At 41.5% G+C, this 26,653-nt stretch overlaps 1 protein-coding gene across 1 annotated transcript in view; it reads right to left on the bottom strand.

Moving 5' to 3' along the window:
- Positions 1 to 26,350, bottom strand: part of LOC126458340 (NAD(P) transhydrogenase, mitochondrial-like) — a 248,212-nt gene extending 221,862 nt beyond the window's left edge. Inside the window, exon 1 of the mRNA XM_050095305.1 lies at positions 26,253 to 26,350. The gene's annotated coding sequence lies outside the window, so the exon portion shown is untranslated. The remainder of the gene's footprint in view (positions 1 to 26,252) is intronic.
- Positions 26,351 to 26,653: the final 303 nt, after the last annotated feature.

Genomic DNA, 26,653 nt, shown 5'->3' with positions numbered 1-26,653 from the left:
AGGAAAGAAGAAACATTAGGATTTAACGTACGTCGACGATGATATCATAAGAAACGGAGCACGAACTTAGATTAGGGAAGTATGGGAAAGGATGGAGAAGGAAATCGAGTATGGCGTTATCCCATACTACTATGTGTAACCATTCAATGTGGGTGGATGTAAACCACATAATCGATAGACCGATACAGATAATGTAGATACTAGTAATGTCGAACTACGTTCTGAACACACAACGTGTTGAAACAACTCACGAATATTCATCCATAAAGCGAGCCTTACGACCACGGGAAAACGTTAGAAAGACGTAATAGGCAAAGAAGAAGAGAAAGCAAAATAAGTAAATGAATATTTAGTAGTTGATAGGTTCTTTGTAGTAAGCAGAACAATAAAGGAAGATGCTTCACATGTTAGCAATCTGTGACAAAACTTGGAATGTGGAATGTTTCATCCGGGTCAACCAGATAAGAGAGAACATTCCAGAGATTAAAAACCAGTTACGGATTAGTACAGCATGAAATTATCTCCTTGGCAACCCTGATATCATAACGAAGAGTTCCCGCAAGGTTACCTAGTTACGCGTTTGGATGTTATTTTGGACAGGAACACAAAAAAGGACTGTATATATGAGTCTGTAATTTTTAACGATTTATTACCATACAGAAATAATGTATGAGAGGTAGAGGCACCCAGAAAGCATTAGGAAATATTCAAGGCCCCCAAAGCATCAGGAAAGTAGTATAGACGCAATATTTTACTTTCGTATTTACGATATGCGATTCGGATAATGATCAACAGGCCTGAATCACCAGTCTGTCCACCCCTCCCAGCAGTTAAACGCCTGGTGTGGGCACCCCTGGCCCCTGGTAGGGGAAACAGCAACACACACACACACACACACACACACACACACACACACACAAGAATGTCCCTCCTTTATAACGCTACACATGGCAGCCCTTGCTGGTATCGGTAGCCAATGCTCCCCAGTCTATTAAATAAAAGCTGGCCGTAAAAGATCTGTTCAGTACACAGTAACGATCGTACGACAGCGTTTCCTTCATAAACAGTGCAAACCCCAGTCTATTAAATGAAAGCTGGTCAAAAAAGATCCGTTCAATAACACAGTAACGATCGTACGAAAGAGTTTTCTTCATAAACAGTTCAAATGGTTCAAATGGCTCTGAGCACTATGGGACTCAACTTCTGAGGTCATTAGTCCCCTAGAACTCAGAACTAGTTAAACCTAACTAACCTAAGGACATCACACACATCCATGCCCGAGGCAGGATTCGAACCTGCGACCGTAGCCGTCTCGCGGTTCCAGACTGCAGCGCCTAGAACCGAACGGCCACTTCGGCCGGCTTTCATAAACAGTACGAATCATACTGCGCGACTCTTTTGCTTACTCACAAAGCAGCGAGCTATTTTTAAACTTATTCTCAGCAGAGAACACGTACCTATCGTTGCCCACATGGGAGCTGGATTCACCGTCTCCTAATATTCCACATATGCAAAGAAGAAAATAGACCCAGAGAGTGCTGTAGTCAATCTCTGGAAGTAATCACGAAGCTGAACAACATCTTCAAACATCACAGTACTTTTTTGAGGCATAATATTAACTGTGGAGTTCTGCACTGAAACAATTAAAAAGATGCCATGGAAATGTGTAACACCTGGGAGTAGATTTCCATACAAATAATAGGCAAATCCGATTATTAAAAAAAGAGCCTAAAAGGAGCCGGTAGTTTGCGAGATTACAAAAACAGCAGAGGCGAAGTGGTATATTGAAGAGGATGGTAAGACTTTACTCGGTAATAAGTGTAGCCCCCTCCCCCCCCCCCCCCCAAGTGCTGTCCTCCCTGTTTTGAATCGCTTCACAATTACTCTAATGGAAATTATTTTTCTGTTTAAGCCACTGAAGTTTTTTTTACCCAACGATGTAGAATTCATAGTATCAATCTAAGATGATAAAGTTGCCAGTATAATTATGAAGAACATCTGACAAGAGAGTTTATGATTTCATTATCTTCGCATCTGTTTGGGCGGCCGCGACAAAGTCTCAATTGACAGATTTGAAATATACATTCCGTACACAATCCGAATATGCTGATGAGAGACTAACCCGCTTAAGAGATGTAACAAACATTTTAAAATATTTTATCAAATATTACACGTTTTTGTGGCGGAAATAGTTTAGGGACACGTTTTGAGCATTTTTTTTCCCTATTTCTCCTGCTTCTACATCTCTCTGTACTGCCTTCTAGCAAATGGGATCTCTTTCAGCAGTGTGGTGTAGCGTGGATCATCATCTCAGATTGTTCCTAGTGTGGAAACTGAGAAAAGTAAACACATATTTGGAAGGAGAGACAGCATTGGTCGTATTTTTTCGTTTTATTAACCGCAAAATCGATTTTCGGTCACTTAGTGACCATCTTCAGTGTTAGAAGTTAAAAATGTTTTCACATTACGATCAGAGTATAAAACAGAAAATCACAACTACATCTGCATTAAATTGGTAGGCACCAGTGCCTACAAATTTAAATTATATATTACAGGTATGTTCCTACCAACTGTTATGTTCATATGCAGATGTAATTGTGATTTTCTGCTTTATACTCTCTGATCGTAATGTGAAAAAAATTTGCGGTTAATAAAACAAAAAAATACGACTAATGCTGTCTCTCCTTCCAAGTATATCCATTATCTGGTGGTGGTGCACAGGAAACTCCATGGAGTCGCCAATCAATAAACACACATTATTTAACAGCGGGCTTGAGATATCAAAACATCAGCTCTCTAATTCTTCTGGGCTGTAGACCACATTGTCAGTATATAAAACTCTGACGTTTCGGCCGAAATCGCAAACGGCCTTCCTCAGGGCTTTGTGCTGAGCTAGAATTCGTACTCAATTCAGCACAAGCCCTGAGGAAGGTGGTTTGCAATTGCGGCTGAAACGTCAGACAATTTTATGTATTGACAACGCGGTCAATAGCCCAGAAGAATTGTACTGGCCATAAAAGTCAACTGTCGTCAGTGCGACATGATTTACTTCCGGCTGTCCTCTACGTCTCGTAAGCTTGGTCAACGATGGCTGACCACTGGGATCCTTGCCGAATAGGATTAACGGAGTACATCGAGGAAGTTCAAGGAAGAGCAGCACGTTTCGTATTATAGAGAAACAGAGAAACTGTGTCACGGACACGAAATTTCAGTCTCCAACTTTTTCCTCCGTATGCGAAAACGTTGACAACGACCTACGTAGGGAGAAACGATCTTCATGATAAAGTAAGGGTGAAACGTTCCCTTAGAAAAATTCTAAATGACTGTGCTTAAACTGACACAATATTTTTAGCGCAACGCAATCTGACTTTCAAAAATCCCTACAAAAGAATGGCCCTGACTAACAATAACCTATACCTTTCATGAATCAATTGCCTCACAAAAATCTTCGTTACTCAAACTACTGCAATACAGCGTGCGCTAATACTGCCAGCTGAATAAAAGATTCAAACTACTGATAGGCATACTTAGCAAATGAAAGATTTTGATAGAGAACAAACAATGAATTTACCTTAAAAGTGTTCAAAAGTCATAATATATATATATCAGTTCATGGCATCCAGTCTTAACAAATTTACTCTCTGATGGACACACGTCCAGATCATCCGCTCTCAAAACTCCGCCATCTCTCTCCCCACATCCACCACTGCTGGCGGCTCACCTCCGACTGCGCAACGCTACGCGCTGTTAACAGCCAACTGCCCAACACTACAATAGCAAATTCCAACAATGCAAACCAGCCACAGACTGCACACAGCACAGCCAGTGATTTTCATACAGAGCGCTACGTGGCGTTACCAATATAAAAACCTAAACAGCCTACTTACAAGGGAAATCAGAGCTCGCACGGCAAAATACAGGGTACCGTTTTCTCCGCCCGCTGTTCGAGAGTCGGATAATAGAGAATTATTGTGAATTATTGTTATAGGAACCCTCTGCCAGGCACTCAAGTGTGGTTTGCAGAGTAGCCTTGTAGATGAAGATACATGCAGAAGGAATGTGCCACGTCTACAAAAAGAAATAGCGATTGCATTATACGAATTACGCAACGGCTAGAGCACCCACCGATCCATCATACGATAAAACACACATCATTCTGTTTTACAATCTTCGACGCACGTTCTTACCAATAAAGTAAGTCGAGACACCACACAAACTTCGTATAGGCCTACAGAGTGCCATAATTCTTTAAGTAATGACGCGAATTTAAACATCACACATCATTCATATTCGTTTCCTTGTGATTGCTTGTGTCTTTTTTATTTATTTATTTAGTTTTTGAGTCATCAGTCTTCTGACTGGTTTGACGGGGTCCGCCACGAATTCCTCTACTGTACCAAGCTCTTCATCTCAGGGTAACATTTGCAACCTAAGTCCTCAGTTATTTGCTGCCTTTAGTCCAATCTCTGTCTTCTTCTACAGTTTTTACCCTCTACATCTCTCTCTAGTACCATGGAAGTTATTCCCTGATGTCTTAACAGATGTCTTACAATCCTGTCCCTTCTTCTTGTCAGTGTTTTCCATCTATCCCTTTCCTCATCGATTCTGTGGAGAACCACCTCAAACATTACGTTATCAATAATCCTAATTTTCAACATTCTTCTGAGCGGCTCATCTCCAATGTTTCTGTCCTCTGTTCCGGTTTTCCCACAGTGCATGTTTCAGTGCCATACAATACTTTGGTCCAAAAGTAAATTCTCAGAAATTTATCTCTCAAATTAAGGCCTATGTTTGACATCGGTAGTCTTGTTTTGGTCATGAATGCCCTTTCTGCCAGTGCTAGTCTGCTTTTTATGCCCTCCTTGCGATGTCCGTCATTGGTTATTTTGCTGCCTCGATAACACAATTCCTGAACTTCTACTTCGTGATCCCTAATTCTGATGTTCAGTTTCTCACTGTTCACATTTCTGCTACTTGTCATTACTTCCGTCTTTCTTCGCCTTACTCTCAATCCATATTCTGTACTCATTAGACTTCATTCCATTCAACAGATCCTGTAATTCTTCACTTTCACTCACGACAGAAATGATATCAGCGAATCTTTTCGTTTTCAGTAGTCGCAACGATTTATAGTTTGAAGTCAGAAGCATTTTCGGACCGTTCGCTGACGAAGTTATTGCGCACAGAAAAGTATCGCCGTTGAGGAACTTGTAAACGTATTTGCGATATTCGCTGTATGCTATCCACTTGACGCGCATACGTAACAACCTAGTTCGTCAAATTTAAATTTTGAAGCAGGTGTCACACTGTTCATATCGGGTCGCGAAGTATTTTGAACCTAGTGGACAATGTACGACGTACAGCGCAGGACACAAACATTAAACCTTCGAAATCTGCTCCAGTTGCCAGATATTTCAAAGTTACAGATAATAATCCGGCAGGAAACAAGCTATTGCGCGAAAAACGAATGTCTGAAAGTCAGGCTTGTTTGACAAATTGCCCACCAATCAAAATTTCTCTCAAACACGTCATACAAAGCAGGACACAGCCAAATAATTTGACAAACACTTTAAGTTTGACAAATTGTTTGCTCGTCTACCGGAACTCTTATATGATGCAAAAAAAAAAAAATAAATAAATAAATAAATAAAAATTGCAGAAAGGCTTGGACATAATTTCTGCACTATGTAATGAGCTGCAGACCTCTCTAAATCTTAATAAATGAAAGAACGCCGATAACAAAAAGAAATGACAAGTTAGAGTCTTTTTTTTCTTTTTTTGTGAAATCTTATGGGACTTAACTGCTAACGTCATCAGTCCCTAAGCTTACACACTACTTAACCTAAATTATCCTAAGGACAAACACATACACCCATGCTCGAGGGAGGACTCGAACCTCCGCCGGGATCAGCCTCACAATCCGTGGCTGCAACGCCTTCGACCGCTCTGCTAATCCCGCGCGGCCAAGTTAGAGTCTGATTAACAAGTTTAGTGTTGAATATTCGTAGCACATCACATCGTTTGAATGTTTAGGCTTAGTGCTAAGAAACTTTGCGAAATGGGACGAGCAGGTAAAAGTCCGGATTAGGGAATGCAAAAGGGAGATTTGTTGTAAAGGTTCTGGGAATGTGCAGTTCGCCTGGAAAAGAAATAAGACGATAGTGAGACTTGTTCTAGGGTACAGCTACAGAATTTGAAATCCTTATCGAGTGGGAATGACGACAGACATCCTACGAAATCAGAGCCGCGCTACTGTAGAATCGGAGGAGGTCAGTACAGCCCATACTAAAGTAGCAATAGACAAGTTATTCTCGCGAAACCGTGTTGGGAAAATTTAGACAACCGGTACTAGAGAGAGACTACGCGAAAATTCTACTGCCTCCCTCGTGTATGTGGTGTCAGCATCATGTGAAGAAGGTACGAGATAGACCACGTACAGAGGCACATAGTAATTTCTGCCTCGGTCGATTCGCGAATGGAACACAAATATTGGCACGTAGTAAGTTTTACCATTCTCGTTAGAGTGACAGAATATACAAGGTGAGGCATTTAAAACTTGTTTGTCGGAATACTTGGCAAAATACACATCGGATTAAAGAAAGGGTGATAGTAAACGTTGTTCACCTCGAGGAGGGACATCCATTAACATAACGCTCGACCCTGCTGCACCACCACCGCGGGTGAGAGAAGAGGTGACTTTGAAATCTTAAATAGGAACCCCTATTTTTTATTGCAGATTCGGATGTTTTCGTGAAAAAATATGTAGCTTTTGTATGAAACATTTCTTTCGTTTCGTGTTAGATGTCGCTGTAATCGACAGACATGAAAATTTGGTGACGTCGTTGCTAAACGGTAATATCTCACAAAAATACACGTCCGATTAGGAAAATATTTGGGAAAAAGCCATCATGTGACTCCGTCTACCCTCCCGCAATGCATTCTTACATTACATTTAGCGTTACCCATGAACAGCGACATGGACCTAGTAGTGTGTTCCCTTAGGGTTGCTTCATTTTGGTGAGTCCCCTTGCCTTCCACTATCTGGGGGTACTTGATTACAGTGAGCCCCTTGTCTCTCACAAGTGTTTCAGTGCAGCAAATGTTCGAAATGTTGTCCGTTGTTTCTAGCGCTCATTGCAACTCCGTGTCTGCAGGGCAATCCGAGATGTATTAGTGCCTCTGCGCTAATGTTTGCCCATTCATTGCGAATTCGCTGCCACATATCTTCGGGGGTTGTTGGTACATCAATATAAACTCTCTCTTTTAGCCATCCCCAAAGGAAAAAATCGGCAGAAGTAAAATCGGGTGAACACGCAGGCCACGTTTGAGGACTCGTCCAATCTATCGACCCGGATAGTTTCGATTCAAAACTTGTCGAGCTAGCCGTGAATAAGCCGCTAGGCAACCATTGTGTTGAAACCACATATCCATTCTTGTTTGAAGTGTGACATCGTCCATTAGTATGGGTAAAACATTATCCACAAAGTCGCTGTACATTTGACCAGTCAGATTACCTTCTATGAAGAACGTGCCAATTACATGCGCACCTAAAATACAGCACCAAACGTTGACATTCCATGGGCGTTGATGTTCAACTTACCTTACCCAATGGGTGTTCTCCACTGACAAATAATGCATATTATGTAGAATCACTTGACCACGATTCGTAAAATTTGATTCATCAGAGAAAACTATCCGTGGAATGAAACTACGATTGACTGCCAGTTGTCCTGTATCCCGTTGCAGAAATTCAGGCGATTGTGAAAATCGGCACCATGCAGTTCTTGATGCAACGATAAATTAAATTTGTGCCATTTGTGTGCATGCGGTATGCGTAGAACACTTCTTTGCGAAATTCCTGAACCTCGCTTAATTTGCCGAGAACTAATGTGAGGAAATGCAGCAACCGCAGCTAAAACATTTTCCTGTGTTATTTTCGTTTGTCACAGACGGCGGTTGGACTTTTTCTCCCCGTTTCAGTCAACAGGTTGGCAATACTGCGGAACGTCGTTGCAGACGGAACATTCCTATCGGGCAACAGAGTAGCATACCTTTGAGGAGCTTCGTCAACATTTCTATGAGCCTCAAAGTACGCTGCAATGATATCGACCCTCTCTGCAATTGTTAACATCATGGAACAATTGCGACAAGATCTGTACAGTTTGAAACACTGAAGTAATATGCGACAGTCTGACCGCAGACTTAGCGCATGATCATGGTCTGTTCAAAAATGGTTCAAATGGCTCTGAGCACTATGGGACTCAACTGCTGAGGTCATCAGTCCCCTAGAACTTAGAACTAGTTAAACCTAACGAACCTAAGGACATCACAAACATCCATGCCCGAGGCAGGATTCGAACCTGTGACCGTAGCTCATGGTCTGTGCTACATTCGATTGTGGGAGGTGTCACATGATAGCATTATCAAAAATTTCTAAAAAGTACTTCGATTGTCCTTATCGGATGTGTATTTGTTTGAGATAGTACCGTGTTGCAACAATTGTCACCTCATTTCCATGTTTGCATATTACAGCGCCATCTATCATGAAACGAAAAAAAATTTTTCATACAAAAGGTACATATATTTTCACGGAGAATCCAAATCTGCAATAAAAAATTGGGGATCCTATTTAATATTTCCAACTCACCCCCCCCCCCCCCCTACCCGCCCCCGGGGGTGCTGCAGGTTGGTCGAGCGTTATGTTAGTCGATGTCCATCTTAGAGGTGAACAGCGTTTACTGCCACTTTCTTTTAATCCTATGTGTATTTCGCGAAATATTCCGACAAACAGTTCAAATGCCTCACCCGGTATATGCAGTAATAGCCGCACAAAGTATGATCCCTGTTTCCCCCTCACACGAGAACCGTCGCATCAGTTAATCAAGTGCACTGGTGTGTTGAAGTAATAATACCAAAGTGGCTAACGATAGAAAGTGGTCAAGTGTTTTCTTTCTTATACAATTACCTTTTAAAGGGCGGATGACAACGTAAGATACTTGATACTGTGGTATCGCCCTGAACAGTGCTCCACGTGATATCCGTATCAATCTGAGGCTATTGTAGCTCGTGAATATACGAGTAATTGTGACTGGCGCAATAGCATCGCATTACGCAAGATTACTGCGGGTAACAGTTCCAAGAAAGAAAACCAAGTGTTTCCTTGTTTCCTCCGTTAAGCGTACAATGGAACGGCTGGAAAGGATGTTTTGTTTTAGGTACATAGCTTTTCGAGATTGGTTAGGTACTACTTTCGAAGAAGTGTTACTAGTTTCGAAGTACCTCTGTGTAACTCGTTATGAATCCGTTAAGACATTGGCACAACACAGTATCGGCAAAAATTTTGCCAACTTTTGACGACATTGAAGGAAAAACACTCTTTCTCTTTTCAGATCCTGGAGTGCATAAAGCTCGTCATACATAGCATCATCTCCGTGTATTTCGCTTTCATGCCGAAATGTAGATGCGAGCCATTAACAAAGAAACCTGTGTTGCATAACTGTCTACAATGGCGGTACCTCCCATTCGAACAAATTGCACGCTAAATGAGGTGTCTCATTTGAAACATTGTTCAACTCCTTCAACTAATGTGTTAGTGAGAGAGAACTCAGTCGCAAATATGAGTACTTTCTTTTTAAGACCACGTAGCTTCGATTAATTGTGTTTATAAATTTAATCCTTTTGGAACACATCCTTGAATAAGACAAAACACCAACTTTTAAACTCGAAACAAGACATGACAGTCAAGTTTTGAAGAAACTAAGTCCTGGACTTTACTACTTACGAAAGTAGCGCATTTTTCTGCTAGCCTTTATACAGCTCATGTATGGTTATGAACCGTATCTTCATGATGAAGTTATCAAATAGTCTAAGGAGAGTCCATATTATTGTACTTCAAAATGGCTCAAATGGCTCTAAGCACTATGGGACTTAACATCTGAGGTCATCAGTCCCCTAGACTTTGAACTACTTAAACCTAACTAACCTAAGGACATCAGACACATCCATGCCCGAGGCAGGATTCGAACCTGCGACCGTAGCAGCAGCGCGGTTTCGGACTGGAGCGCCTAAAACCGCTCGGCCACAGCTGTCGGCTATTGTACTTAATCATTAAACAAAAAAGTAGTAGAAACTCGGCTCCTAAATTATTAATCATTCTAATTAGAAGAAAATAAACAGCACTTACTTTGGACCAGCGATTTAACAGAATACGAAATAATAATGATGATAATAATAATAATAAGAAGAAGAAGAAGAAGAAGAAGAAAACTATTTTGGCAAGAACAACAAAATTCATACTTTCGAAAAACTACTACTCGAAAAAACTATGAAAACTATAAAAAATCTGATAATGTGATGTGCAAAGAAGTTGGTGTTCAGTAACGAATATGGAATGAAGGTTAGAAGTCTGACAATCTGCACTGCGAAAGCCACACACAACGAAAGCGAGAATAGTGCAGTCACAAAAAGCTCTCGTTCTGTAATGAAAATATAAAGGAAAACTTACATAGTCGATTCATCTATAAACGCTTTATTATTGAATCAAAACATGATTTTTTGTTGTTGTTTGGTCTTTTTCATCATGTTTAGATTCCTCTCCTCGGAAAGGTTTAGTAAAAACTTTTATATCTAATCTTTTCAACCAACTATCGGAAACTGAAATAGCATAAACTCTAGAGTTCTCGAAAAAGCTTGGATTTTTCTTGCAATAAACACCAATGATGAAATCTGCTTTGAAAATCATTTTGTATCATGATTAAAATGTGCCTCCCACTTAAAAATAATCTATACATGCACCCAAGTGTTCTGAAGTCCCTTCCACCCACGTACATTTTTTATAAAGTGTGTCACATATCAAGTTTTTAATAGTTTCAATGAATTTTCCTGGTTTTGATTGCAATAATTATTGGTATGTTCGCACTCCACAACTATAAAGTATAAATATAGTAATGACACACTTAAAACCGATTAGACAAGCCCCAGGTCTCCGCTTTGTGAGTTGCAATGCCACCCAAAGAGGTGGACTGAAGTTTTGTTTCTATCATCAGGAGCCGAAGCTGCACGTAGGTGTATTTACCTTTAGCGCTTGTTGAAGATGTGAAATGTATTCACAGTTGCGAGTATGGGCAACCATCAGCTTTGTAATGGAATGACGAAAATGAAAATCTGTGCCGGACCGGGGCTCGAACCCAGATTTCCCACTTATCGCAAGAGGTCGCCTTACCATTTGGCTACGCGAACACGACTCACGGCTACACCCAAGCTTCCATATGTCGTTAACCTTGTTTGGGCCAGGCCGCGAGTCGTATTCGGATAGCCAATGGTAAGGCGACCTCTTGCGATACGTGGGAAATCTGGGTTCGAGTCCCGGTCCCGCACAGATTTTCACTGTCGTCATTCCATTATACAGCTGATGGTTGTCCATATACTCACAACTGCGAATGTATTTCATAAAGTTTATAGACGCCATAGTGCCATTTCCGTCGGACATGTATGCATCGCAATTCGGCATAACACAGGCACTGCAATACCGTACTTACTGAAACTAGTTCGATGTGAAAAAAAAAGTCATGACTGGCACAACAGTGATCATTGCAGTCAACAAAATACCAAGTAAACGTTCTACTGGCTTCGAACAAACAAGATATGAAGCTGGATCCACATTGGTGGCACCATACGTTGCTGCTATCTGAGATTGCACACCCAGATCGTTGACCGAGCTGAAAAACTGCTCGCCCAACCGGTTACGGGCGGCAGACGGGTCTACATGAAACCCTAACCACAGCGCAATGTGCCATTTCCAAACTGCGCAAAGTGCCGTCAGAGGCGCAAGATTCGTTATGCCTTCAACATCGTCAGAGCCACCAGGAATCACAGACCGAGTCTTTGGAATCCAACAGAGCTACAAAATCAAACTTTTATATCTGTAATATAAGCGACAAAATAATAAATGAAATACGATGCAAAAGAGCGAAGCGAGATCATTTGACTAGGGTTCCACAGGACAGCGAAGGCAGTTACAATGCTCAAATACAATGGAAAGAAGCCTTAGTAAGTGGCACAATCCAAAGCATCTTCTGCCATGTACTTCAATGGTTTGGAAAGACTAGGTACAGATTTAGATTTTAATCTCGCGCACTACCTTCGCATATGCGAAAACAAAAAGGGTTTGATATCGCCAACAAAAACACTATTCTCTGATGAAAATTTATTCCCAGCAAATCGAGCTGAAGGCGTGGCCCGCCCGGCCCCACATTTGGCAATATTTCTCTCACATTACCAGTGTGACAATCTTTACTCACGGTGTAATACTGTGGCTTCATGTTTCTTCTGAATGAGCGACTGACCATTGTAAATCTTTTTTTTTTTTCGTAAAAATCTAACATACTATGCATTTTCGGAACTTATGTTGTCCTATTTCAATAGAGGAAGTAGACCTCTGTGCGACAAAAGATGAGATGTTTTAGGAAGGCTGGAACTTCTTTGTATTGTGTAGAATATCGCAGACACATACTACTAAACGGCTAAAACTTATCACTGCATCCCATCTGCAAGATGCCTATCTAACGGCTTCCAGGGGCAACAAAATTTTATTTTAAGATCCATATATATTATAAAAATAGATATACGTATGTGTCTATGCTCAACGTTTCCTTCTAAACCACTGGACCGATTTCGACTTCATACACGTATCCCATACCGTAAGGCAACAATCGCGGCGTTGGTAAGAACTATCTACCTATCATAGTTCAGAAGATATGACGTAATAAACAATGAGATGCGTGAAAACACGCTGCATCACCCATGTTTGAATTTATTACTTCTGTATTAGTTACCCGATTCGCAATAAATTTCGCATACATGATTCGTATATGTCGCCAAATGCCGCGCGGAGTGGCCGTACGGTTTGAGGCGCCCTGTCACAGATTGCGCCGCCCCTCCCACCGAAGGTTCGAGTCCTCCCTCGGAAATGTGTGTGTGTGTGTGTGTGTGTGTGTGTGTGTGTGTGTGTGTGTGTGTGTGTGTGTGTGTGTGTGTGTGTGTGCTGTTCTTAGCATAAGTTAGTTTAAGATAGTTTAAATAATGTGTAAGTCTAGGAACCGATGACCTCAGCGGTTTGGTCCCTTAGGAATTCACACACATTTGAACATTTTGAACATATGTCGCTAAATGCACATACAAAATTAGATCATGGTACCACACATAGTTCATAAGACATGACGTCATAAACAATGAGATGCGCGAAACACTGCCGCATTGTGCGTGGCGTGTAAATTTGTTTGTACTTCTTTGTTACAAACTCTATCTGCAACACATTTTGCAGACAGTATCCACATATGCCGCTGAATGTACCTGAAAAATTATGTCATTGTGTGGCCCATATTTCAGGAGATATGACTTAATAAACACTGAGATTCGTGAACAACTGCCACATCATGAATGACGTTTAAATTTGGTACTTCTTTCGCACTAGCTCTATTCGCAACATATTTAGAAGGCAATATCCACATATCCCGGTGAATGTAAATACGCAAATAGGCCTATATCACTGTACGACAAATAGTTCAAGAGGTGTGACATGATAAACATCGAGACGCGTCAAAAATGCCATATTACGCATGAAGTTTTAATACATATATTCTGCACAACTGGGATACAACTAGTCGGCTTTGACCAATGACGTCATATTTTAGTCATGGATATTAGTTTATTTCCGAGGTATGGTTTTGAACACTATGCGACTTAACTTCGCCGGCCGCGGTGGTCTAGCGGTTCTAGGCGCGCAGTCCGGAGCCGCGCGACTGCTACGGTCGCAGGTTCGAATCCTGCCTCGGGCATGGATGTGTGTGATGTCCTTAGGTCAGTTAGGTTTAAGTAGTTCTAAGTTCTAGGGGACTGATGACCACAGTAGTTAAGTCCCATAGTGCTCAGAACCATTTGAACCATTTTTGACTTAACTTCTGAGGTCATCAGTCGCCTAGAACTTAGAACTAATTAAACCTAACTAACCGAAGGACATCACACACATCCATGCCCGAGGCAGGATTCGAACCTGCGACCGTAGCGGTCGCTCGGCTCCAGACTGTAGCGCCTAGAACCGCACGGCCACTTCGGCCGGCCGAGGTATAGATAATAAATCTGTAATTTTCTGTGGCAGAGCGTCATAATCGTAAATAAAAATAAATGAATGTGTTATTCAGGTATAGATATTATGTACGCTTTTTTGTCGCTTGAGGCAATTTCAAATCATTTGTGTACACAAGCTGAAATATACCTTTGTCTGATAGCGGGTCGTTCCGATTGCTGTTTCCTCTGCAATTGAAAAAAATGGCTCTGAGCACTATGGGACTTACCATCTGAGGTCATCAGACCCCTAGAACTTAGAACTACTTAAACCTAACTAACATAAGGTCATCACACACATCCATGCCCGAAGCAGGATTCGAACCTGCGACCGTAGCGGTCGCGCGGTTCCGGACTGAAGCGCCTAGAACAGCTCGGCCACCGCGGCCGGCCCTCTGGAATTGATTCGTATCCTGTACTATGTAGGTCAACTGAAGAATAGGATACTAGTTCTAGCGAAAGCAAGACATACATAGCACTGGCATCTTGAACCTCAGTGGAACTACCAAAGTTGTATCCTATTCTTCCGTTGACCTGTATAGGTGAACTGAAGTACGGGATACAGATTTTACGTTTGGGCTTCGTTAGTACTAGTGTCCTATTCTCCAGCTGAAAATAGCGACATACGTTAAAATTGTATCCCGCACTTCAATTCATATGCATATAGGTCAACTGTAGTATAAGATACAACCTATACAGGGTGTTACAAAAAGGTACGGCCAGACTTTCAGGAAACATTCCTCACACACAAATAAAGAAAAGATGTTATGTGGACATGTGTCCGGAAACGCTTAATTTCCATGTTAGAGCTCATTTTAGTTTCGTCAGTATGTACTGTACTTCCTCGATTCACCGCCATGATTTCATACGGGATACTCTACCTGTGCTGCTAGAACACGTGCCTTTACAAATACGACAACATGTGGTTCATGCACGATGGAGCTCCTGCACATTTCAGTCGAAGTGTTCGTACGCTTCTCAACAACAGATTCGGTGACCGATGGATTGCTAGAGGCGGACCAATTCCATGGCCTCCACGCTCTTCTGACCTCAACCCTCTTGACTTTCATTTATGGGGGCATTTGAAAGCTCTTGTCTACGCAACCCCAGTACCAAATGTAGAGACTCTTCGTGCTCGTATTGTGGACGGCTGTGATACAATACGCCATTCTCCAGGGCTGCATCAGGGATTCCATGCAACGGAGGGTGGATGCATGTATCCTCGCTAACGGAGGACATATTGAACATTTCCTGTAACAAAGTGTTTTAAGTCACGCTTGTACGTTCTGTTGCTGTGTGTTTCCATGATTATTGTGATTTGAAGAGAAGTAATAAAATGAGCTCTAACATGGAAAGTAAGCGTTTCCGGACACATGTCCACATAACATATTTTCTTTCTTTGTGTGTGAGGTATATTTCCTGAAAGTTTGGCCGTACCTTTTTGTAACACCCTGTATATGTGAGCTGAGGTATTCCATGCCAATGTCTCTTTTTTTGCTTTCGCTAGCACTAGTATCCTATCCTTCGGATGAGCTATAGAGTTTAACTAAAGAAAAGGCTACTAGGACTTTCTTCTGCGAAAGAAGCGATAAATGTAACATTACATTGGAAATATGGATATGAGTGATATACGTTCACGATCTGTTTTCTTTTTACTGCACCCCTCGTTTCTCAATATTCGTCAGCGTCTTTGCAATGCGTCGTCTATTGTATCTTGTGACGCTGCTTTGCAGAGCTCAAGGGTTGTATGCCATTCTTCAGTATTCACAGCCGGCCGTTGTGGCCGAGCGGTTCTAGGCGCTTCAGTCGGGAACCGCGCGACCGCTACGGTCGCAGGTTCGAATCCTGCCTCGGGTATGGATGTGTGTGACGTCCTTAGGTTAGTTAGATTTAAGTAGTTCTAAGTTCTAGGGGACTGATGACCTCAGATGTTAAGTCCCATAGTGCTTAAAGCCATTTGAACTATTTGAACCAGTATTCACATTCAACTTAACGATATCCATGACATCTAGCAGCGATTTTGGCAGTTTTCAACTGCCAAGCGCAAACGGCTGTAGGCAAAAACGTTAACCGTCTATAGAGCTATCAAGAGGTGCTGTCATAGAAACGTTTACTAAATCGCGTTGTAGGTACGCGAAGCAGCTGAACCCACCGTACAGAGACTAAGTTTCTTAATTTGGGTACTGAACTTACACATTTCCTCTTTAAGTATATTTCTTTGTAGGACTGTTTCATGATTTCAAAGACGTTTTCAGGAATGTGTGTGAATGAAATAACGATATTACACAACAAAAAAGTTCATTTTTTGTTTTCTTTTCTAGTAGAAAATTAGCAACATGAATAACCGCGCAACGCCGTGTTTGTCAGCTAGTTTCATATAGTTACTGAACGCATTGAAAAATTTAAATGTTGTCATACCTTACTCATTATGGAGTATAATTCTACTTTAACACAGACAGTATTAAAGTGAGAAACTGTATGTGTGTTGAGGCAGCGTTTACTCATGGCACACAAATTACCCAGAGGCAGCGTCAGCTCATATACATACATTAATCTTTGTTCCAGAGACCATGAATACATTTCGTAATGATGTGGAACGTGTCACGTTAACATAAGTTTTCTTTACGCAAAATAATGCTGTCATTCAGAAATTCTTTTAATTGGCTTTTAAATGATGGTTATCTATCTGTCAGACTTTTAATGCTATTTGTCAAATGACCAAAGATTTCTGTGGTAGCATAATTCACCCCTTTCTGTGCCAAAGGCAGATTTAATCCAGAATAGTGAAGATCCTTTCTTCTAGTGTTGTAGCTTTGCTGTTATTTTTGAATTGGGCTGGGTTATTAACGACAAATTTCATAAATGAATATATGTATTGCGAAGGTACTGTGAGCATCCCGAGCTCCATAAATAAATGTCTGCAAGGTGATCTTGGGTGGGCTCTGATTACACGCTTTTGCGCAGTGAATACTCTCTCTTACTGACGAATTGCCCCAAAATATGATGCCATATAAAAGCAGTGAATGAAAATAGGCATAATAGGCTAATTTACTGATATGTTTCTCACCAAAATTTGCAATAACCCTAATAGCATAAGTAGATGAACCTAACCGTTTCAGCAGATCGTCGATGTGTTTCTTCCAATTCAATTTCTCATCAATGCACACACTCAGAAATTTTGAATATTCTGCCTTAGCAACAGACTTCTGTTCACAGTCTATATTTATCAATGGTATTATGCCATTTACTATACAGAATTGTATAAACTATTGTTTTCTAAAAATTTAGCGGGAGTCTATCTGCAGAGAACCACTTGATTTTCTGAAAGACACTATTTACAATTTCCTCAGCTGATTCTTGCTTGTTTGGTGTGATTACCATATTTGTTTAGTAACACAGACAACAAAATTTTCATCCAGTATTTGAGTGTAAGAGCACTTAGCGACTTCTAACAAATTTTACGCAAAATTTCAAATCTTTCCGAAACTTTTTCTCATTGACACCCTCCACAGAACGATGAAAATAAATAGATTTATCGCTTACTACATTTGCATCGTTCATTCAGTAAAACTTCAGCATCAGCCTCCACGTTATAGTTTAATACTTTCTCACTTTTAACTTTATTCGCAACACATTTTGAAGACGGTATCCACATGTGCCACTGAATGTACGTGCAAAATAACATCACGGTGCGACACGGTTCAGGAAATATGGTGTCATAAACACGGAGCACGTAGTCAAATTTTCAAAACTATTAACTCATTTGTTACGTAATCAGATGTTTACTGTGTGCAGTTAACTGCTGCTACTCTACTTCTTCTTCTTTTTCTTCAAATGGCTCTGAGCACTATGGGACTTAACACCTGAGGTCATCAGTCTCCTAGACTTAGAACTACTTAAACCTAATTAACCTAAGGACATCACACACATCCATGCCCGAGGCACGATTCGAACCTGCGACCGTAGCAGCAGCGCGGTTCCGGACTGAAGCGCCTACAACCGCTCGGCCTCAACGGCCGGCTTTCTTCTTCTTCCTCGGCGGCCATACTGATCATTATTCTGCTCAGCGTCGTTCCATCCTGCCGTTGTTGCACACCATCGAATCACCCAACCTTAACATTTTGCTTGTACGTTCGGTCAGCTGTTACGTCAACCCTGTCTCTTTTCTCCTCCTCATCGTCAATAAATTTAATGACAGCCAGCTGCCACGCATACCCTCGACATTATTTATCGCGATCACTATGCGTGTTTGCACGACGAGGTGTAAAGACTTTGAACTGGGAGGTGACTGTACCTAGTTACGCGACGAAGTTCGTCCCCACTACGGTCTGGTGTAAGATTCACTTGCGTGCTATTTGACACTTGAAGATATTGTATGGCCTGGTAGATATGAATAAGAGTCCTGGGTGGGTTGCTCACAGGTCAGGTAAGTACATACTTGCTTTCTTTTCTTTTTCAGCTAACACGACTTATACATTGAGCAATCCTTCGTGAGAAAAGTGGTAGGCTGCTCCGTCATGGATTGCACGTTTAACTGTAGGTCCCCTCCTCAAGTGGCTATTGAAAACCGGTTCTCAGGCCGGCTGAATGCTGCTAAGTGTACCATTTTAACATGACCGCTGTTTGTGGTTTTGAAATCAATCATACAATAAATAAAAGCTCTCCTGCTTGTTTGAGGTTTTGAAATCAATCATACGATAAATAAAAGCTTTCGTATATCACATCACTGAAACTGACATACAAGTCTTCCCAATAGGTAACGTTTTAGATGTACATTTATAACACGCCAGACTATAGTGCAAGGATACAGAGGTTCAAAGCTACCTTACATGTATACGTATAATCCGGTGCGAGACGAAAACGTAGCTTAATTTTATCCATTGTTGTGGTATAGAAAGAGCGAAGAAAATGGCACTGTGAAACGGGGACACAGTGTCATTGGAACATAGCTGAAAACGTAGTTCATCAAGTAACGTAGCACGAAGAAATACGCTTTAAAGTGTCTCCGTTATCATCAGAAGGAATTACGAACCCCGTATTGTACTAACGACGCACATGCAAAATTTTCCTGCGCGTGAAAACATGTCTGAGGTGTAAAATTAGTTTTGCGTTACTTCAGTGTTACATATAAAAGATATTCCTGACCCATACAGTTCTTTTCATATGAGAGACATTCCATGTTGTGGCACGGAAAAGAAAGGAACGGAAGAAAGATGTTCCTACCGGAGCACAAAAAAAGGTGAATATGCTCGTGTTTAAAAGACTGACTGGAAAGTTGGGGTACCAGCTGCCTCACTCTACCTTTAAAAAGTTGACATGCGAACATCGCGCTTTTTTATGCGGAGAGAGGAGAGAGAAGGAGAGAGTATCAGTGGAAAGGAGTCAGAAAAGTAATAAATACTGCAAGAAAGTAGACACTGGTTGTGGCATAGAAAGAGCGAAGAAAATGGCACTGTGAAACGGGGACACAGTGTCATTGGAACATAGCTGACAGTGACAGAACAGTGCTAGGAGAAGAATGAAGGAGACAGTGCAAGTGAGAGAGCAATAAAAGAGAAGAAGGTGCAAGTGGGTGAAAGCCAGTGATAACGAGAGAAAATCTATAACAACGAGTAAGGGGAGAGGGAGGGAGGGGGGTGGGGGAGGGGGAGAGAAATAAATGAAACAGTATTAAAAGCAGTCAGAGAAAGCAAAGACAGTGGGAAGTGACACGAGACAGCAGTAGTAGGACAGAACACAGGAGAGACGAGGTATTGGCAATGAATTGGGCTGAATGAGTGAGAATGGTCAAGTGAGATTGAACGGATATGAGCGACTTATAGCGATGGACTTCTGGGTGTGGGTGAGCTACAGTTAGGACAGCTTGTGAAAATGAGAAGCGAGATGCATGTTAAAAAAGAGCACGAACATGTTCGCAAGCCAAAGTTTCTGTGAGAATTTTTAAAGGCACTAAGGAAGATAAAATGCGGCAGCTGGGAGCCTCACATTTCTGTCAGTCTTTTAAACAGGAAAAAATTCACCTTCTTTGTGCTCTAATTCTAGTGTTTTCCTGCTGGTTCCATTTGCGCAAGGAGCTGGGAAAAATTGAATATACTTCCGTTTGCCCCCTAATCCCTGCTAAGGTCACCATTCCTGCGTGTCATATACAACGGAAGACGTAAAATTATTGCATAGTCTATATAAATTTACCGCTGGTTTCACGAGGACTTCACCTTCTTCTCCAACGGTCTGCATTAAGTTCCCTGAGCACTTAGGTTACTCATTCTTATGGGCTGCAATGACCAGTTACGACACTAGCGGCAGGTTTCTGAATTCTTTCGACGTCTTTCGCCACACTGACTAGCGTGGCACTTAATATTTCATATGAGATGAAACACAGCACACGAGGATTTGTTTCGGGTAAACAGTAACTCAGCAGCACCGATTACAAAAGGGGAGGTTATGTAAGTAGAAATACGAACGCCAAACTACCTCGCTGCGACCTCCAGGGGAAATCAGTTACGTATTTCGGTATGAGCACCAGCAGCTGGAACAATCAATACTCTAACGTGCAACGTTTTAAAATTTTTGCGTCCTGCTGATAGTGAGGACAGTAGGGACACAGGACCTCTCTTTTCTATAACGGCGTGAAAAATAAATTGCCGCTGTCTAGTACTGAAATATCCTTCCTGTAATCCCCCATCCCCCCCCCCCCCCAAAAAAAAAGATCTGGAAATAATCTATATCTATTTTCAGCAAACGACTGACGTGCATAGCAAAAGGTACTTCCCACTGCACCACATATTTGGGTTTCTCCCCGTTCCAATCGCGTGTGTGACACCGGCAGAATGACAGCTCAAATTTCTCTGTGCGCACTTAATCTCGTCCCTCGATCTTTTTTTAATTTTTTTTCCTTGAGTCAACAGTCTGACAGGTCTGATGTGCTCCGCGAAGAATTCCTCTCTTATGCCAACCTCTTCGTCCCTGCGTTTTCGGTTATTTGTTGGATGTATTCCAATCTCTGTCTTCCTCTACAGATTTTACCCTCTACAGCTCACTCTAATGCCATTTGGAAGTTATACCCTGATATATTAGCATACGTCCTTGTCATAACATTTCTTTTTTCGCCGATTCTGCTGAAAACCCCGTCATTCCTCACATCACAAGCCCACCTAATTTTCTACATCCAACTGTAGTGCTATATCTCATACGCTTCGATTCTCTTACTTGGTTGTCACACATTCCATTACTCACTACCATGCAATGATGTGCTCCAAACGTCCATACTCGGAAATTTCTTCCTCAGACTGAGGCCAATTTTTGATACGACAATCTTCTCGTGGTCAAGCATGTTCTCATGCCTGTACTAATCTTCTTTTGCATGTCCTCCTTGCTTTGAAATTAAGTTCATGGCTAATATTATTTCTGCTACTTAATATTTCTTCGGTTTACTCTCAATCCCCATTCTGTACTCATTAGACTCTTCACTCCATTCAACACGTCTTGTAATTATTCTTCACTTCCATTAGAGTCCTAGCTTAATACTGGTCCTTCATACTCAGTAAGTAGGTTTTCAAGGCACAGTTGAGCCCTTGTTCTGCGATAGTTCAGGTTTTTCAGTATCGTGAGCCTAACTGACAGTTCATACTGCTCTTCTTTGTTTAGGTTAAACGTCCCCTATTAGTCTTAATTTGTACGGCTCCATGTTATGCCAATGAGCGGAAAATTACCACTTGCTTTACCTTCGATTGAGCCTATGTGACGATTACTTTTCATATCCCCGCAGACTTTACACGCAGGCGCCTGTATGGGTTCACTGAATTCGAATGTCGTTAACTGATGTAATACCACATTTTTGCGCTCCATTAAATGTACAATTTTAGCTTTTTGAACATTTATAGCAAGCTGCCAGTCCTAGCGCCACTTTGGAATATTAAAAATATCTGGTTGAATAGTTACGCACATTTCTCAGATAAGTAGGTCATTGTAGATAATCGCGTCATCCTAAAAAAGCTTGAGATAACTATTGTCTTCGAGTCAGTAAGATACAACATGCGCAGCAAGGGTCCAAAAAAACACACTTCTATGGGACACTCGAATAGAGTTACTTCTACATTTGATTATGACTTTCTATGCAACATTAACATGCTACGTATTCCCAACCAAGAAATCCTCAATCCAGTCATAAAATTCGGACAACATTGAAAGTGATGGTACTGCCGTTAGTAGCTATTGTTGTGGAATTGAGTGAAAAGGAAATTTGTTTTTGATTCCCTCTTGTGAATAAGAGTTCGATGACTACAAAGAGCGATTATCTTAACCGATCTGCTCTTTGACGTATTAGTATACTAATAGTGGTGGTGGGTAGTGTTTAACGTCCCGTCGACAACGAGGTCATTAGAGACGGAGCGCAAGCTCGGGTTAGGGAAGAATCGGGAAGGAAATCGGCCGTGCCCTTTCAAAGGAACCATCCCGGCATTTGCCTGAAACGATTTAGGGAAATCACGGAAAACCTAAATCAGGATGGCCGGAGACGGGATTGAACCGTCGTCCTCCCGAATGCGAGTATACTAATGACTTATATGATTTGCTGTCTTTAGTTGTCTGTAAGACGTAAACCAAAAACAAGCAAATTATTTCATTCCCGAAGACGCAACTGAGAACTGCACGAAAAAACGTTCTTCCTAAGCCAAGCGTGTTGGCTAAACAATCTGACGAAACCATTAATTTGAAAAATGTACTTGAATGTGAAAGCGTTCCTTTGGCAACTTCTGTACAACGCTGGACCACATCAAATTTATGTCGTAGGAAACAGTTATTTATTTTCCTCTGAAAATATTTTACTTCCTACTTACAACCTTTTATGCAGGGTGCGGAAAAATTACTTCGATCGTTGATACAGAACAATTTTCAATATGAAATCATTGGTCTGAAACAGTTCTTGGAAGTTAGTATCAGGAGAATATCGTAAGATTTGACATACACAGACTTCCTTGTGGTGGATGAATAATTTTACATACTTCAAACCTGTGCAGTACCGAAATTGTTACCAAATAGTCAAGGCAACGCTTTCTTAACAAATGTACCTTCTGAATGAATGACGCAAGTGGAAATAATGAGCTGTTGCAGATATTTTATTATCTGCCTTAATTGCTTTAATTATTTAAAATGACCGGTTTCGGTTCAACATGAACCATCTCAGATCTGATTGTATAGTTACGACTGTCAACTGTCCAACATACCAGCAAAATTTACATGCTACACCAAAGAACAGGCATGTAAATTTCGCTGAAACATTGGATGGGTTTGTAAACGGTACGTCAGATCTGAGTGTGGTTCATGCTGAACCGAAACCAGCCTTTTGTTTTTCAATTAAAGCAATCAAGACGGACAACGAAAATGTTTAACTTATGATTGCAGATTTTCTCCATCATATGTCAATTTTTGCAAAATGAGTGTCCCAAAGATCTGTCATTAATGAAAAATATAAAACTCTAAAAGTAACGTCTAGCGTTATTTTCCATTTTCCTCTACCATGGCGACATTAATGGCACCTAAATAAACCAAACTGCAAGATTTTTTATTCAAATTTCCGACCCCGAACTCTCTTATCTAACGTATATCTCTCCTAGTTTATGGAAGTTTGGCCGCAACCTGTATAAGTTCAATAGACAGCCCGTATGTTTTCCCAGCTGTTGTCATCTTGGAAAATTGCTGTTGACCATAATACTGTATCAAGCCATAAAATGAAATAGAATATGGAAACTAACTTTGAAAAATATTCCTTGGGATTTGGATTACTCTCAATTAACATGAAAACTATAAGAGACTATTTAATGAAATGTTCACGATGTTTACGAGGGCCGAGCAAGGTGGAGCAGCGGTTAGAACAATAGATTGGCAGTCGGGAGGACAACGGTTCAAACCTGCGTCCGGCCATCCTGATTCAGGTTTTCCGTGATTTCCCTAAATCGCTTCAGGCAGATGCCGGGATGGTTCCTTTGAAAGGGCACGGCCGACTTCCTTCCATCCTTTCCTAATCCCACGGGACCAATGAGTTCGCTGTTTGGTCCCCTCCCCAGAATCAACCAACCAACCATATTTACGAGTAAACACGTCAGCGAATGAAACAATAAAGGATGAGTATTTTAAGATGCTTGTAATGAGCGTAATAAACTATTGTTTGTTTCCTGTCGAACTGGCTGCAAAAATATCCAGGAAATGTTCTGGAAGTGAGGGCCAAGGTTTCTGGCACAGCAGTTTCAGCACAGTTACGCAATGTTTACGTGGCGGTGAAGGCGAAACTGCGCTGTCCCAGAAACCTTGCTTGTCGTCCACTTTTAGCATATTTTCTGGATATTTTTGTTAAAGCTTTTACCGCGCCCAGGACGAAGCCTTATTTCACGGTGCCCTTTGCAAGGGTTACCGAGAAACACTATTTCATTAAAACTCAATCAACAATGCACTTCGTTTCTGTAGACAAAATTGGTACAAAAGTCAAGCCGCTTTGCGTTTTGTCACCCTCCCGATACCAACTATTTTCGTTTTGGGGCATGTTAGTACGTACACGTTTTGGGTAAAAATTCCCATCGAAGTTTTTCTTCTTTCAATATCGGCACGGTACACTGCGCTGCCAGGTTTCATGTCGCGGCACGTACTATTGTAGTGGGGATCGAGAGCGAAAGTTGCAGCAGTTCAACCTGTTTATCGCAGCACAGGACAGCTGCACACTAACAAAGTGTGCTTTCAGCCTTTACGTAAGCTCGAGTCACACCAGGGAACAGAAATTTGTCTCTCTCGTCTGTCCGTAGTCCAATCACTTCTTCGTCTTAAACAGGTACGACCTGCAGTCCAGGACTATAACTTTAGTGAACAACTATAAGCTTTAACACCGTGAAAATTAATCACAATGACAAACAAGAATATCACACTGTTCATTGACAATAACAGCGTTTCCCTCTCACCATCTGTTTCAGTAACTACACATTAAAAATAGAAAAAAAAAATCTTATTACAAATTCCTTCTCGTCGGTTACATACACCGAGCTACAAGTTCGCTTTTCTGTAGTGCAGCACAGGCAGTAAAAATGATCATTGAACACTGACGGTGTAAAACCTATCGCCAACATATTTTCTACGAGCACGACGTTGTTCAATTCGTTTTGGAAGCCCGACGTTCTATAACTTAATTCACGATTGTATGATAGTGTAAACGCGTTAAATATGCCATTATTATACTGTTCTGACATGATACGCATTCGAATTTATCCGAGCCCTACTGTTTATGTAAATAATTTATCGCAGGATGTATATTTTGGATATCTGCCACGCGACTGGAGTAGAACAACTTCGTGGACTAACACTTGAGGAAAATGCCTTGTAAGCATCGTACAAATGAGCGAGGTTATTGCGTCTGCAGTCGTTTAGCTTTCCTCTAGAACACAATGACCGGGCAAATTGATACAAATGAATGGCTGCGTGGGACAAGTATGCGCATAAGTAATTTTCTTCTTTCATTATGGCCAATATACAAACTCAGTATCCAGGAAGTAATTTCACAACTACTGGCGTCATAACACGTGTGATATTCAATATTAACTGTGAACAACACTGCATTAAGTCAACAAAGAAGCAACCGACGGTCAGAAAAAAAAGTGCGTTGTGGACTGGCACGCACGTAGTTCATTTCTGGTGCCGCGCTTGCGCGTGGGAGCTCGTCCATTCGTTGGTGTTTTCCCACGGCGGTTCTATTTTCACGCAGAAAAGCAGCAACACGTGCTCAAATAACTTGTCACACATACGGTGGCATACAAACAGTCTCTTAACACAAACAGTACGAGCTTCTGGATCTGTCTCGCGAGTAGATGTTAGTCATAGGCACACACACTACATTAGTTCTTGAACAATAAATAGAAAAGCTTTGTCGGTTTTCAAACATCACCGGAAGACACCGGCCGGTTGATGATGCTTCGAATCACAGATTATCCCTGCACGGCCGTTGCACAGCTTTCTATACGAAGACTATTACACACTTCACGAGAAAGGAAATTCGGTTGGTGTGCAGATCATGGGAGGCGACAGAAACGGGAGCGCCGGTAGCTTCGTTTCGTTGCGAAGGGCGGGAAAAAAAATAGCAGCTTGTGACAACCTACCGTACACGAGGTCCAACTCGCAGCACTTCGGCAAGGAACTGAGAGCCACTCTGCGACAAGTGCCGCACGTCTCTGGCAGTGCTACCAACCCAACGCCGAGATGTCACTAGCGGCGGTCGAGATGAACAGCGCGCAAGCACACACCCAACACGCACAGTAGCGCATGAAGTCACGAAGAACATTGATGGCAGAATTCATTGGAATAAGGAAAGCTCTTACACACTGAGACCCTATCGCAGCATTATCACACTACATCTGCATCATATACTCCGCAACCACTGTACAGCGCAAGGCAGAGCGTACATCGTACCTATATTACCGATTTGCTGTTCCATTCGCAGATTTAGCGAGATAAATATGCCTGTGTATTTCTTTGTATGTGCCCTAATCCCTCTTATCTT

The sequence above is a fragment of the Schistocerca serialis genome, chromosome 2, assembly GCF_023864345.2.
Source record: "Schistocerca serialis cubense isolate TAMUIC-IGC-003099 chromosome 2, iqSchSeri2.2, whole genome shotgun sequence".
In the NCBI taxonomy this organism is placed as follows: Eukaryota; Metazoa; Arthropoda; class Insecta; order Orthoptera; family Acrididae; genus Schistocerca; species Schistocerca serialis.
This window is presented reverse-complemented; position numbering and strand designations above follow the sequence as displayed.